General features: G+C 35.8%; 1 long non-coding RNA gene across 1 annotated transcript in view; it reads left to right on the forward strand.

The window, feature by feature from the left end:
• The window catches only part of LOC140514857 (uncharacterized), a 36,190-nt gene extending 22,460 nt beyond the window's left edge, over positions 1–13,730 (forward strand). Inside the window, exons 2-3 of the long non-coding RNA XR_011970750.1 lie at positions 3,613–4,079; positions 13,606–13,730. This is a non-coding gene — a long non-coding RNA (uncharacterized lncRNA). The remainder of the gene's footprint in view (positions 1–3,612; positions 4,080–13,605) is intronic.
• Positions 13,731–16,545: the final 2,815 nt, after the last annotated feature.

Raw genomic sequence — 16,545 nt, forward strand, 5'->3', positions numbered from 1 at the left:
TAAGGGTCATATAAACCAAGGAATGTGAGATTCCAAGGCATAGTCATTATTTGCATATGACTGTCAAAATGGTTTTCCTCAGGTCAGTAAGTTAGCATACATTTACTAAGGGTTTTCTGTATGTCAGGTACTGTGCTAAGTGCTGGGGACAGAAAGAAGAGACATCAGGAAGACCTGAGTTCAAACCTGGCCTCAGACACCTCCTAGCTGTGGGACTCTGGGCAAGTCATTTAACCTCTTTGTGTCTCAGTTTCCTCATCTGTAAAATAAATAATGATCGTAGTTTGTTGTGAGGATCAAACGAGATGATAATTGTTAAGTACTTAGGACACTGCGTGGCACTTTGTAAGCACTGTAGAAATGGAAGGTATTTCTCTCCTCCTCTTCTCCTCTTTCCCCTTCCTCTTTTTTCTCCTCTTCTTCTAATTATTATTACTGTTTTCATTATTATTACCAGGAAAGATCTCTTATAGAAGGTGGAATTTGATTGTATCACTCCCACACTCAATGAATTTCAGTTTTTCCAGATTATTTTTAGGATTAAGTCTTAATATATAGATATAAAGTCTTAATATGTAAATTTATTAAATACAGAGTCTTACTATATAAATATAAAGTCTTCCACTTAATACTTAAATAATTAAATACTCTAGTAAATACTACTATGAATAAGAAAATTATATAAGAATTGTTTATATTAAATATATTCATAAATAATTATTAACATTGCTGGCTTAAATAATAAATAATTAAATGTAAGCAATGGGGACTGTGAAATATATTTCTTCTCTTTTGGAACTGTGTGACTACGGGGAAGTTACTTGGCCTCTCTGAGCCTCAGTTCCCCATCTGTAAAGTGAGATGGGGAGGAGGTTAAATATCTAAGGTTTCTTTTGTAGCTCTAATCTATGATCCTATGACTTTTCATGGCCTTCCAATTAACAAATAAGTGGAATCCAAGTTCTTAACCTGGCATTCAAGGGCCTTCGAAGTCTTGGCTCATTTTATCTTTCTAGCCTTATTTCCTAAGACATCTCCAACATAAGCCCATCTCTCTAGCAAAACTAATCTATTTGCCACTTCCCATAGATGAATCATAGTTTCCTGTCTCCACACCTTTTGTTTGGCCATTTCCTCCCCCTGGATTACCTTCTCCCTCATTCTGTTTCCTCATCTTTGTCTAGGAAACTGCCCTACGAGGTAGGGTCCTATAAGGGCGAACTGTAACTTCTTCTCATATGAAACTTTCCAGGATTACTCCCCCTAGAGAGGCTCTCTCCCCTGAGCTCCTTCTGTTTATACCACTTTTTTTTGCACTTATTGAACAGAGCCTTGATTTGTAGCAATGTGTTTATCTTTTCCCCTTGGATTGTAATCTCCTTGAGGGCAAGAGTTGTTCTTTATTCACCTCCAGATCCCTCATAGCATCTAATACAGTTCCTTGCACGCAGTAGATGCTCAGACATTTGTCAAATCTAGCGTAAGTGTTTTGCATACAGAAAGTGGGTAACATGTAAATTGAGTTTTGGAAAATATGATAGTAATAAATACTTACAGAGTGCTTTAAGGTTTGCAAAGTATTTTATCAATATTATTTGATCCTTGGCACAACAATCCTGTGAGACAGGTTCTATTAATTTCCATTTTTCTAAGTACTAAATCTGAGGCTGATGTTAAATGGCTTACCCAGGGTCACACAAGTTAGTGTCTAAAGAAGGACTGAAACCCTAAAATGCTTCCTCATTTTACATTTGTTCTTTCGATCATGCCATAGACGTAGATATCCCTTTATTATTCAGGGTTCACATGCATATAGTAAATGGGAGAAAAATAATGATTCCTTGCCCTGAATGTAGGTTCATAGAAGGAAAATTCTGCCCCTCTTTCCCTGACTACCGAGAGAGGCTGCCCTTTACTCAGAATAGGGGGATGGGGGAGAGGAGAGCAGAAGAGGGAGAGGGAAAGGAGGAGGGGACAAGGCAAATGTAAGTAGAAAACATTACATATAGAGAAGGATTTTGCTTGAAAAGCTTTAGTACTATTGTCTGATTTTTATTAGATTCACTTATGTTGAACTTGTCCTAACATTTTAGGCCCTGGGTATGTGAGGCAGTCTTCACTTTCATGGCTAGACTAAAGATCTCATAATCGTCCATCCAGTCCTATATGTATATCTAATCTAGTATCTTGCTACGTAGGGTACCTGGTATTTTGAAAGAACACCCTCTATTTCTTTGCCTCCCAGGGACTGACTTTCCCAAATCTCCAATCTGAAAGGTGAATGTGGTGTTTTTTGTATCTGCCTATGAATGTATGCATTAATTACTACAACATATGCAACTCTAGAAAATGGCCATGGAAGCAGTCCGCAAGTTCACCAACCTGCTAGGATTACACATAGGATCCTTCAGGAATCTGCAGCCCAAAAGATAAAGACTGGTTTGAGTACTTCACATTCAAATAACTCCTCAGGACCCTGCACTGGGTCAGTCACCCCTCTGACCAATCCATATTACTTTCAGAGAAAGAAACTAGATCATATCAGAGGGAAAGAAGAGAGAGGCACAGGATTGGCAGAGTTGTGGGAATACCAAAGGGTCAGCTTATTTCTATCTTTCTGGGACTTAAAGCAGGACCACATGTCCATTCATTATCTCCCACTAAAGTTAAAGAAACGCTACATGGTGTTGCTCAGTCCCCTCTGGTTTGGGGGGTCTTTGTTCAATTTATAGAATATTTCTGGAATCAAAGTATTTTTTTTCTATTGGGTTGATGTTTTAGAGCTTCTTTGTTTATGCAGACACATTTGGTTATAACTGGAGACTATAAATAGGCCATGATAGAATGTGTGCACAATCCCTCACAGGAGGAACTGTTTCATTCTTTGTATCTTTACCTGGCACACAATAGGAATCTAATAGTATGTGTATATACATATATTTACACATGCATGTATATGTACATACATGTGTATATACATACATATACACACATGTAGATATACCTATATCTATATAGATAGACATACATATATTTTTGATGTCATCCTTTTCTCTGTCTCCTTTACCATTTCATTTGTTGAAATCTATATGTAGATATATATAAGTGTACATACATTTCTGCATATATATGTATAACTACATATAGATTACATTCAGTGGTTAAAGAGAAGTAGAGAAAAGGATGACATAGAACAAATGCTTGAGAAAAAAAGAAAATAGTCTGGTTCCATTTCAAGAACAAGAGGTAACCAAAGACCCCTCAGTGTACTCCCTGGTATATTTTAATGTCAAAAGACATTGAGGAAGGTGCCCAACCCTACGGGAGACACCCTCGGGCAAACTTAAGGGAAAGAATTGAGGAAGAGTAGTAGAGGGTAGGCAGGCTTGGGTGAGTTAAATTCTTAATTGTTAGAGAGAACAGTTGAATTATTAAGATCACAGATACAGATGAGTGTGTTACGATTTGTGTGTATATACATATATAAATATGTTTGTATGTCTACATGTACATACATATATATATATATATATATATATATATACACATATACACACACACATACACACGGATATAGAACGTCCTCCAGAATCTTAGGTTTTATCATTTCAGACTACACCAAGACTCTTGAGCCAACCTGTACGTATAAGTACGTAGTCAAGGCAACATAACACTCAAGAGGAAGTTTGGAATTTGGAGTTTGAAGCTGACTGTGGAGTCCGGAAGACTAGGCTTCCTCTCACATATACTGGCCGTGTGACCCAACAATGGGAAAAAGAGAAGTCATCTGTGACATCACACCCTGAAGCCTTTAAAATGTCTGCCAATTTCCTGGTAAAAATATTGCTACTCAATAACGCATTAGACACATATCCCATCAGTTTACAGCAGGTTTCATAAAAAGGCCTGCTTACACCGCTGTACTGGAGGGACATGGACAAAGCTAAAGTGCATAAAATACCTCACGAGGACTTCACTAGAGCTCTACAAATATCCCGTGAGATGATCGCTGCTTTCCAGAAATTTCTGGGCGCTGTAGAAATAGAGGATGAGGAAGAACAGAAATCACCTGTAAAAAGGTTTGAACTCTTTCCTTACACATGTGCTTCTCTGATGTCTCCCTTCTAACTGCGGATCAACCTCTTCTCTTGGCTTCTCTCTCTAGGCTTCCTTGACAATACTCTAGCCTGGCTCTCCTCCTACCTGTCTGACCACAGCTTCCCAGTCCCCAGGTCATTCCTTGTAACTGGGATTGACCCCAGAGCTCTGTCCTGGCCCCTTTTCTCTTCTCTCTTTCTCTCTCTCTGCTGTCTCACTCAGTGCTCTCATCAGCTCCCGTGCAGGTAGCAGGTAACTCTCAGATCTACTTGGCCCTAACTTCTCTCCTTACCTTCAGACTCACATTTCCACTTATCTTAGATATCCTTTTTTAAATTTTATTTTTAAATTATTGAACCCAACAAGCATTTCCATAATGTAGTATAATAAAAAAGATAGTACATGAATTTGCACATCTATTATGTACAACTTGTTATTACTTTAAAATATATAATAAAGTTATCATATAAATTTCTCTTTTTCCCTCCCTTCCCAGCCCTAAAGAGGTCTACCAATAGACACAAATAGGTATGTGTGTATATACACACATGTATATATATACACACATACATATATATATATATACACACACATGTATCTATGTAGAATTAGTCTATACATGCTTCTATTTATCATTTTTTCCTCTGGATGCAGATAGAGTCTTCCTTCTTATGTCCTTTGTAGATAATTGGGGTATTTGTATAGTCAAAATGATTTATTTGCTCAGACATTTTTAAAACAAAATTGTTGTTACTGTGTGTGATGTTCTCTTGGTTCTGCTAATTTTTCTCTTCATTATTTCATTTTTTCCATGTTTTCTCTGAGATTATGGATCTCATTGTTTCTTCTAGCATAGGTAGTATTCATCACAACTTGTTCAGCCATTCCTCAATGGATGGACATCTCCTCAATTTCTAGTTCTTTGTCGCTACAAAGAGAGCTGCTGTAAACATTTTAGAACACATAGGTTTTTTTCCTTTTTCCCTAATCATCTTTGGAAATAGACCTAGTAGTGGTGGTATTGCTGGGTCAAAGGGTATAGGCAGTTTAGTAACTCTTTGGGGCATAATTCCGAATTGGTTGGATTGGTTCATACTTCCATTAACAATGAATTAGTGTCCCAAGTTTTCCATGTCCCCTCAAAAATTTGCCAATTTCTCTTTCAATTGTTTTAGCCAATGTGATAGGTATAGAATGATATCTTAAGGTTGTTTTAATTTGCATTTCTGTAATCAATAATGATTTAGAGCATTTTTTCATATGACTGTAAACTGTTCTGATTTCTTCATTAGAAAACTGCCAATTCATATCTTTTGACCGTTTATCAGTTGGGAAATGACTCATACTCTTATAGATTTGACAAAATTCCTTATATATTTGAGATAAGAAACCTTTACCTGAGAAACTGTATATAAAAATGTTTCCCCTCAATTTTCTGCTTTCTTTCTGATCTTGGCTACATTTGTTTTATTTGTACAAAACCTTTTAAATTTAATGTAATTGAAATTGTTCATTTTAAATCTAACTTTGCCCTCTATCTCTTGTATATTCATAAACTGTCTGGCTTTCTTTAAGTCTGATAGCTAATATGTTCCATATTCTAATTTTCTTAGAATATCTCTCTTTATGTCTAGGTCAGGTGTCCATTTTGACCATATCTTGGTAAATAGTATAAAATATTGGTCTGTCCCCCAGTTTCTGCCATACTGCTTTCCAGTTTTCCCAACAATTTTTATTTCTCAATGAATAATGATAATGATTTCTTATCCCCAAATCTCAAGTCTTCACACTTCTCAAATACAAGATTACTGTATATTTATTTGCAGTTGTGAATTGTGTGTCTGCTCTGTTCCATTGATCTCCCCTTCTGTTTCTTAGCCAGTACCAGGTACTTTTGTTAATTATTACTTTGTAATATAGTTTAAGATCTGGTACTGCTAAACCACTTTCCTTTACATTTTTTTCATGATTTTCTTTGATATTCTTGACTTTTTAATCTTCCAAATGAATTTTATTATTTTTTTCTAATTCAGTAAAATATTTTTTGGTAAGTTAATTGGAATGGCATTCATTAGTTTAGGCTAAATTGTCATTTTACTATATTGACCTTGCCTAGCCATAAATAATTAATATTTCTCCAATTATTTAAATCTTAATTTTATTCTTATAAAGTTCTTAAAAATAATTTTGTCTGTATAGTTCCCGGGTTTGTTTTGACAGATATACTCTCAGATATTTCATGCTGTCTAGAGTTATTTTAAATGGGGGTATGTTTTATTATCTCTTCTTGCAGGGTTTCGTTGGTGAGATAAAGGAATGCTTATGATTTATGTGGATTCACTTCATATCCTGCTGTTTTGCTAAAATTATTCATTGTTTTAACTAACTTTTTATTTTAGTTGAGTCTTTGGGATTTCCCAAATATATTGTCATCATATGTATAAAAAGAGATAGTTTTATTATTTCATTCCCTATTCTTATTCCTTCTGTTTCTTTTTCTTCTCTTTTTGCTATATTGCTCGGCTTTTCAGTATAATATTGAATAATAATATTGTTGACAGTGGGATCTTTGTCTCACACCTGTTCTTAATGGAAGGTCTTGTAGCTTCTCCCTATTACAAACAATGCTTGCTGATGGCTTTGGATAAATACTTTTTATTAATTTAAGGAAAAAATCCACTTATAACAATATTTTCAAGTGTTTTTAATAGAAATGAACATTGAAATTTATCAAAAGTCAAAATCTTTATCTGATTTTATTTATACAATCATGATTTTAAAAATGTATTGTTGATATAATCAATTATAATAGTTTTCCTTATGTTAAACCATCCCTGATATAAATCCCACTTGATTGCCACATATCATCTTTGTAATATATTGTGTAATCTTTTAATTAGTATTTTATTTAGAATTTTTGCATCCATATTCATTAATGAAAGATGAAGAAAGTCACGTGACTTACCCATGGTCACACAGCTGAAGGTAAGTGTCTGAAGCCAGACTGGAACTCCTTGAATGAGTTTTCTTGACTTGAGGTCTGGCGCTGTAACCACTGTGTATCTAGTGCATGTGGTTATAGTCAAATGTAGAACGTGACGCAGAGTCATTAAATGCCTCAGGATAGATGTAAAGATTTCTTCAGAAGAAGAAAATTAAGCAAATCAGGTCACTGCCAACTGGCTTGGCTTAATGTGAATGGAGCCAATATGTGGAGGGGGTCCCCACTCTGTCAGTCCCCTACTCTAAGAAGTAGGCACAGTGGGTCAATAAGACATTTGTTAGCTTTTCTATGCCGTCACACACACACACACACACACACACACACAGAGGATATTTTAATGAAAAAAAGATGCTATAATCACTGTTTTCAGTTATTGTGTTTCTAACACTTTTATCATAGTCCGTAAGACAGCAAATAGACAGTTGTGCATTTGTGAACACTAATGAATTAAAATGGCTTTTTTTGATGGAAGAATATTGATAATCTATAAAAGAGCAAAACTTTCAAGACTATTGTTGTCTTGAAAAGTATCAAATGAAGCAAATTTGCACCAAATTACATTCTGGTAGTTGATTTTCTTCTAAATAAGTCAGACAATAAACCAAAATATATTGCGAAAATGCCAGCTGTGTACCTTCAGTTACACTGCTATAATACGTACCCCCAATCTGGAAACATGAGCATGTACTGCTAAATAAACGTTGGCTTCCTTGATACACATGGCCATATACTCTTCACTATATTACTGATGGTGTGATAACTGCTAGATCAGTAGCTTCATTCATCATTGTTTTTTTGATGTTCTGATTCTATTACAGACTCAGACTCATCTCCTGCAAGCTTCCCATTTGTGCTAAAGATGACATCCTCTTAGTTACCCAGGTTCATGACCTTGGAGTCATCTCTGACTCTCCCTTACTCTCCTCATCTCCCTACTTCTAATCAGTTGCCGAAGTTCTACTGAGCCTCCTTCCACAATATCTCTAGGATGTCCCTGAAGGACCACCTCCCTAGATTAAGCTCTAACTGATGCTTTATTGTACTTACCAGACCACTTGTTCCAAATCTTTCTGTTCTCCTCAAGCCTCCCAAAGCTGCTGTCCCCATCACTCTCTAAGTTTAACTCATAGTTCATTGATAAAAAAAAGTATTTCCCAAAAACTCCTTGCCTCTTGCCTCATCTCACATCCCCCCAACCTTGTGCCCTAACTACTCCTTTATTCCAGTGTCTAAAGAAAAGGGGGTCCTTCTCTTCACCCATGCCAACCCCCTTGATATCGATCCTATCATTTTCCATTTTCTTCAGTAAATTTCCCCTAATAACATTCATTCTCCTTCCCTCCCCCTCTCTCTCCTCTTCTTTCTCTCTTTTCCTTTCCTCTCCCTTTCTCTCTCCCTCTTTTCTCTTTCTCTCTCTTATATTCAATCTCTCCCTACATACCTATTCCTTCTCTGCTGCCTACAAACACATGTAAGTCTATCCTTTAAAAAATCCTCCCTAGAGACTATTATTCCCATTGGCTATCGTCCTATAATACTCTACCCTTTCTGAGTTTGTTGAGGGAGAGTGAAGAATTGAGGATGACAAACTAAGACCTGGGAAAAACCTTCATTTAAAAAGGCCAAGGTCACCCACTGCATCCTGGGCCATCACCAGTCATCTTGCCACTACACTGTCTCCGTCTCTCTCTCTCTTTCTCTCCATCTGTCTCTCTCTGTCTCTTGTCTCTCTTCTCTTTTCTTCCTAATATTGCTTTGAGGATTTTTATCCACATCACATCCATTAACTCTGATTGTCCCCCTAGACTTTGCTCTGGGTCCTCTTTCCTTTCCATATTTTTCAGTTGGTGATCTCATTAGCTCCAACAGGTTTGAACTATCATTCTATGCAGATGATTCCTAGATGCATATATTAAATTTTAGTCTTTCTCCAGAGTTCCAGTCCCTTATTACCATCTACTGATTATACATATAGGGAAGGTGAAGAGTAGGAAATAATTACTGAGTAGGAAATAAATGTTACTTGTGTTAGGCATTTTCTAAGTATTCTCCTCGTTGGTGCTCACAACAACTTTGTGAGAGAGGAGCTGCTATTCTCCCCATTTTCTACTTGAAGAAACTGAGACAGACAGAGGTTCAGTGGCCTGTCCAGGATTACGTAGGAAGTGTCTGAGTTTGGATTTGTTCTTCCTGAATCTAGGCCTTACATTCTATGCACTGAATTTCAAACTTAACATGTTGTTAAACTTAACTTCTCAAACTTGACACATGCAAAACAGAACTTGTTATCTCCTCCAACACACAAACTTCCTTATTTTTTCAGAGAGAACTACCATCTTTCCAGTTATCTGGGCATGTTATCAATGTTATCTCTCACCTTTAAGTATTCATGTATATATATATATGTACATATATATATATATATATGTACATATATATATACATAATCATGTATATATTGTCATTCCTGCTTCCCTTACATTCCTGGAATCCCTTACTTTCTCTCTGTTCACAAAGCCACCACTGTAATTCAGGTTCTTATCAGCTCTCACCTGGACTATTGCAAAAACCTCTTAACTCATCTCCCTACCTCATTTTCCCTTATCTCCCTATTCATTCTTATGTATTATATGTTTTCAAAGTGATTTTCTTAAGGAACAGATCTGAGCAGCTCCCCTCCTCCCCCCACTTAATGAGTTCTCTGGCTCCCTATTAACTTAGGATCAAATACAGACACAGTTTCCTACCTGGAGTCAGGAAGACTCAACTTCCTGAGTTCAAATTTGGCAGGTGTCCCTGGGCACATCACTGTTTGCCTCAGTTTCCTCATCTGTAAAACGGGCTGGAGAAGAACACTCCAGTATCTCTCTCAAGAAAACTCCAAATGGGGCCACAAAGAGTCAGACACAACTGAACGATTACCGAACAACAACAAAGCACAGACACAGACATTCAGCACTCATAGCTCTTTCCAGTCTGGACTTTTACCTTTCTGATCATCTTACTCATTATTCCTTCATACATTCTATGACCCAACACCGTACTGATCTAGTTGCTTTCCCTCACACAAGACACTATCTCCTCTCTTACCTTTGTGTCTTTGGCTATTTCCTATACCTGAAATGCTTTTCCTCCACATCTAGAATTCTTGGATTGCTTCAAATTCTATCTTCTGCAAGAGACCTTTCCCAGTCCCTACAGTTGCTAAGTTGTAAGATTACCTTCTTTCTACTCTGTATATATTTTATTAAGTGTATCTATTTATGTACATGTTGTTTTCCCCATTAGAAAGTAAGTCCTTTGAAGGCTTTTTCTTCATGTCCCCAGATCTTAACACAGCTCCTGGCACAAGGTAGACTCTTAATAAATGCTTGTTGATTTTGCTTTGACTAGGGGAGTTGTTGCTCTCACTTGCAACATCTATCAACACTCTCATCCATGGGGTTGCTAAACAAATAACAAAGCCTACGATGTATTTTTGTCAGATCCCTTTATATTTTGAATATCAGAATTCTAATGGAAATGTCTGATGCAAATAATTTTCCAATTTAACAACTTCTTCTTTAACTATATTGAGCTTGTTCTTACAAAATCATTTTTTAGATTTTGTGTAATTAAACTTGTCTCTTTGTGAGTCCCTCTATTCCTTGTGTCTGGCTATGAACTCTTGTGTTAACCAGAGCTTCAGGAAGGGATCTTCTTCCCTTCTCTAAATTCTTTTTATAATGTGACCTTTCATATTTAGGTTACATCCAATTCAAATTTATCTAACAATTCTTGTCAAATGGGGAAATGTCCCACCATTAGTTTGAGTTCTTAAATTTACAAAGTCACTGCATTGATTTGCTTCTGGGTCTTGGTAACTAGCCTGTTCCACTGATTTAGTTTTTTTTTTTGTCAATTTTAACTAATACCAAATAATTTTGATAATTGCTGTTTTATAATATCATTTAAGATCTAATAGTACTTGACCCTCTTTGCTTCCAATTTTTTCACAGCCCTCCTTCACTCAAAACCAAGTCAAGTGCAAGTCATGTCATCATTTCTCTGATGGCATGGTCTTCTTTGGCAACAAAGGACGAACACAATCCTATTTTTCCCTTGAAATTATAGAGACTTTTTTTGATTCCAAATGAATTCCTTATTTTATGTGGTTCTTTAAAGTAATCCCTTGGTAATTTTCTACAGCAGTAAATTTGTAAATTAAATTAGGAAGCATCATCATTTTTATTAAATTGCTGTAGCATGAACAAAAAACGTCTCTAATTATTTTACTCTTGCCTTATTTCTATAAAGAGCATTTTTAAGTCATCATGATATTTGATCTATTTTATAGTTATTTGGGATGGAATTTCTCTTGAAATTCTATAGATACTGGTTATTTTGAATTCTGCTGCATCAGTGCAACTATTGGCCATTTCAGTCATCATCTTTGTTTATATTCTGGGTTTTCTAAGTAAATCATGATATGGTCTATAATAGGGGAGCATTTTGTCTCTATTTGCTGGTGTTCATTCCCTTGAGTTGCTTTATAACTTATTGCTTACAGCAGAAATGTGTTAAATAACGATGGGAATGGTAATTTATCCCTGTGTTTCTTAGAAAAGCTTGTAGTGTTGGGTCTTGATTTTTGTTCTAAGTGTTAGTTCATATTAAAAAAGAACTGTGCATTCTTATGTTCTTTATTGTTTTTAATGTAATGAGTGTTTTATTTTGGTTAAATCCTTTTCTGTACCTATTATAGTTATCTTTTGGCCTTTTTGGGGTCACTTATGTTGTTAAATGCGTTCATTTTTTCTAATGTTGAACTATCTTTGCATTGCTGCCATAAATCCAATTTGATAATAAGTACATTGTTGCTATAATGTTTTATATCTGCAGCTATGTCAGTCCTAAGTGTATCTCAATAGATTAATTCCCAAATATGTTATCTATTTTATAGTTATTTTTAGAATTTTACATTTTTTAGTCCAGTATAGAAATATTGATGATTTTTCTGTTTCTGTTTTGTATTTTGCTCCTTTATTGAAGTTTATAGTCATTTAATTGGCTTCTTTACTAATTCTCTGGGGTTTTCTGAGTGAACTATTTTGTATTCTGCAAAGGGGAATAAGTTTCTAATTCTCCTCTTTGATGATGTTTATACCTTGGTTCATTCTTGTTTTACCCTTGAACTTGTTGGGAAAGCTTCTGATGTTTCAGCATTCTGGATAATTCCTTGTTTAGCCATCTATTTTAATTCATATTAAAGAAGGGTCCTTCCATGCCTAAGCAGATGGCACAGGGGTTAGAGTGCAGGAAGACCTGGAGTTGAGAAGACCTGAATTCAAATCTATTGTCAGAAACTAGACATCTGACCCTGGGCAAATCACTTAAACTTCTGTTTGCCTCAGTTTCCTCATCTGTAAAATTAGGGTAATAACAGCACCTATCTCCAAGGGGTGTTGTGAGAATCAAGTGAAATATTTGTAAAAAGAACTTAATATAGTACCTGGCTCATAGTAAGTATTATATAAATATTTATTCCCTACCTTCATTCCCAATAATACAAATAAGAATTGTGTTTTGTCAAATGCTTTCCCTGCACCTAAGAATATAATAATATGAGCTTGTTGTCTTAATTGTTTATTTTATTGGTTATGCTAATTGATTCCCTAATGTTGGACCATCCTCATTTTCCTGGTATAAGTCCAACTTGAGCATGTCAAGCAAATGTAATACATTGTCATTGTCCCTTCGCTCAGATTTAAAAAAAAATTTGTATAAATCTTTATTAGTAGAATTAGTCTGTAGTTCTTTTTCTCTATCAAAATGAATGCCACATCAAGCACCAAGCTCTAGCTAACAGCCCACTAATAAATGGTGCCATCCAACTTAAGCTTATGAAAGGTAAACTTATCCTAGCCAGTTCATGAAACTGTCCTCTAGTTATATCTAGCATGTTCCACCTGAAAAAGCAAAATGAGGATTTACAAATCAAGGCCCTGGGCTACACATACAGTTCATAAGACTGAAAATTGTACTGCTGCACCGTTACTGTATAGGAGGATAGAAAATGACAAAACACTTAAACTGCTTTCTTCATAATTTACTAAGATGAGACAACCAGTTCATATGGGTTAATGCTGATAATTTCAAATATTACCAAGGCTTCTTTGCCTACAAGGATGAGGGGAAAGCAGAGACTTGGTTTCTGGGGCATGGAAAATAGACTATAAAATTCAAATAATTTAATATCATTTAGTTTTAGTCTCCCTAAAAGCACTCCAAAATTCTTGGGTCAATTATTTGGGATGATAATTTTGATAAGGCTTAATTTTGTGACAATAGATGAGCATATATAGCTATTCGGAGATTGATTCAAAACGTCTTACTGACCAAATGAAACAGAAATGAAACCAAATTGCATTGGTTTCGCCAACCTTAGTTAGTTCTTTGTCAGTCAAGTACTAGATTCTATACTTTCCACACATTTCATTGCTCTCTTTTGTTATGTTTTTAAGAATGTCCACTCGAAAGAAAAATCCAAGAACAACAGTAAGCCATAAAGACTGTATATCAATGCCTGTTAATACCAGACCAGCCGGTTGTTGTTGTGGTTGCTGTTGTGGCTGCTGTTGTAGGAAAATCAAGTACTTCCAGGACCCTCCAAACACCAAAAAAAGCAAGATCAGTCACCAAAGCTCAAAGAAAAGTGAAATAAGATACGGAAGTCAGTGTCAAGATAAGTGCTGTAACGCAGGCTGTTTATTCACCAGAAGATAAACAGAGACTATCAGAAGTTGGAGAGACAGTTATTCCTTCCTCTACCATGCGACTTGAGCTTCTTGAAGTTAGAAGAAGATAGGGAAGGCCAATTAAAAACTGATGGTAATTACTGTCATGAAGAAAACACAAACTTTTAGTCAATGTGATAATGCAAAGACTGAATACTAAGTACAACCTCTAATACTAAGTATTAGAAAAAGGTTAATTTTTGCTCACTTTGATGAAATTCACTTTTTCATCCAAGATAATACTAAAGCAGTTATCAGAAGAAGTCTAGGTGAACCTAGCAGATCCTGGACATCTTCAGCACACTATAAGAAATCCATCTAGAAATTGTGATTCTTTTTTCTTCCATTCGGTCTAGAAGTCTTGTCCTCATTAAGGGAATGATGATATGCTAAGAAGAAAAATTGCTCCCAAATTTCAGAAAATCCCCAAATGGAGGTGCAGGAGATGGAAATACGACCTTGCATCATGTCACATGTCACAAAAGCTTATGAAATTTATCTATGAGTTGGAGATAAGCTTCTTCAATAGCCTGGGAGCTCACTGAAACCCCACTGAACATTCTTAGGTTAAAATAAAGGGCGTAGACTTGGAAAACTGAATTGTTTGTAAAAGGCATGCTTAATATCTGATGTTAATAAAAATGCAATCTTATGATGCAGAGAACTCAACAATGTGTCAAAGATTGTATAAACCATATCAATTATTTAAAACAAGTGATTACAGCCAAAAGATACTATGCATTTTAAAAGGTTTTTTTTAAGAGGTAAAAATATTGTAAAGTCTATACTTTTAAGTCATGTATTTATTTTAAATCTTTTCAGGTAATTTACACACCTCTGGCAGCCACCATACTACCTTTCTGGTTCCAATTTCTAGTAAACAGCTTTTCTATCCTATCCCTTCTATCTTAATATGTCCTCATAGCATACATATATCTGGTCATAGCCAATTTAATGATAATATTTCACATTTATATAGCATTACTGTTAGCACAATCTGTGTGGCAGAGCACTTGAGCTGTTAAGGCAGAAAGGCAGCAGCTCCTGCTACCAAAGGCACTAGTATGCCTCCCATTTTTAGATTGCTTTCAGGAAGCCAATGAAACCAGGGAAACTCACACTTTCTTAACTGGCCCCTCACACTATAATTGTAGAGTTGACTATTTTTGACCAAAAGAAAGGAAAGAGAATTAGGTAAGACCTCTTCGTGGAGGTCTAGTGATCCTAGATGGTTCCCATAATTGTCTATGTGTGTCCTCCAGCATCACGTGGATCTTTGGAAAATTTCTATGTGTTGGTTATTCCATAAGCCACTTAGTATCCTAGGCATAGACAGCACCAAAAGGCTGCTTAACAATGATTCTTTCACCTGTTCAATTATCTATCTATTCATTTACTTATCTATTTATTCATTTATCTATTTTTTGTTCAATTTTTTCAGTTATCAAGTATTTACTTTTTCTTACTTCCATCTTTCCCTCCCTTGCAAATAATAAGAAAATAGTAACACTTAGAAAAAAGGGCATTGACAATCAAAACAAATTCCCATATTGGTCAGATTTGAAAATTGTCTCATTCTTCATATTTAACTATTACCTCTCTGTCAGGAGATGGGTGGCATTCTTCATTATTGGTCCTCGGGAATTAGGGTTGAATTTTAACACAAGGTCCGTGAGAGCTGCATCTTTTGAGAGCTTTTAAGTTCTAAGAAGTGGCCAGCATCATGGCCAGGGAAGGTCATGCAACCATTTCAGCATTCCAACACATGGCATTTCCCTGGTATATTTCAGGAAGAGAAAGGGCTAGTACTATAGTTATTAGATAATTAGACTCATCAGACTTCTATACCTTTAGATTTGGAGGGTGGGGAGAGCCCAAATTTAAGGGTTAGACCAGGGTAAGCCTCCAGGGAAGGCTACTACTACACATATCTAGATTTCCTAAGAGCAAAATTTCCAGATCAAAGAATATTTCTGTGACTCCTTCCCCTTGTACTAATGTGCAGGGAGGTAGCTGAGGAAAAATATGTGAGTCTTCATATCTCTCTTCAGTACCCAAGGGCATGGATACTGGATGGTTCCTGGTTGGCAAGGCGTCAATGCTCTAGAAAAGGCTGGGATTTTGATGAGATGGCATTTGATGAGATAGATTTAATTTCAGTACCCAAAGGGTAAGTTTAATAACAATACAGTACTTACTTTGTGTCAGACACTACGCTAAAGCACTTTACAAATGTTTTCTCATTTGAGCCTCACATCAATGCAGTAAGTTGTTATTATCCTCTTTTATAATTTGCAGGTGAAGAAACTTAAGTGACTTGCCTAGGGTCTCACAGTTAGTAAATATCAGAAGCCATATTTGAACTCAGGTCTTAACGATTATAGACCGTGTGCTCTATCTACTGTGCCACTTAGCTAACTCTAGTGTAAGGGCGCAAACATAACATTTTCTTTTCTCTTGGCCATGTCTTTGCTTGACTGTCACAGTTTGCAGGAGAGTTCTATTTTCCAAAGTATTTTTCTTATACAATTCTTCAAGGTAGATGATACAAATTTTATTATCCAACTTTACTAGAATCTGAGGTTTGAAGAATCTAAAGGACATGTCTAATTAATTATAATTAATATAAGAACTGAAATTCAAACCCAAACCTTGAACCCACTGACT

Source organism: Notamacropus eugenii, chromosome 7, assembly GCF_028372415.1.
Source record: "Notamacropus eugenii isolate mMacEug1 chromosome 7, mMacEug1.pri_v2, whole genome shotgun sequence".
Lineage (NCBI taxonomy): Eukaryota > Metazoa > Chordata > Mammalia > Diprotodontia > Macropodidae > Notamacropus > Notamacropus eugenii.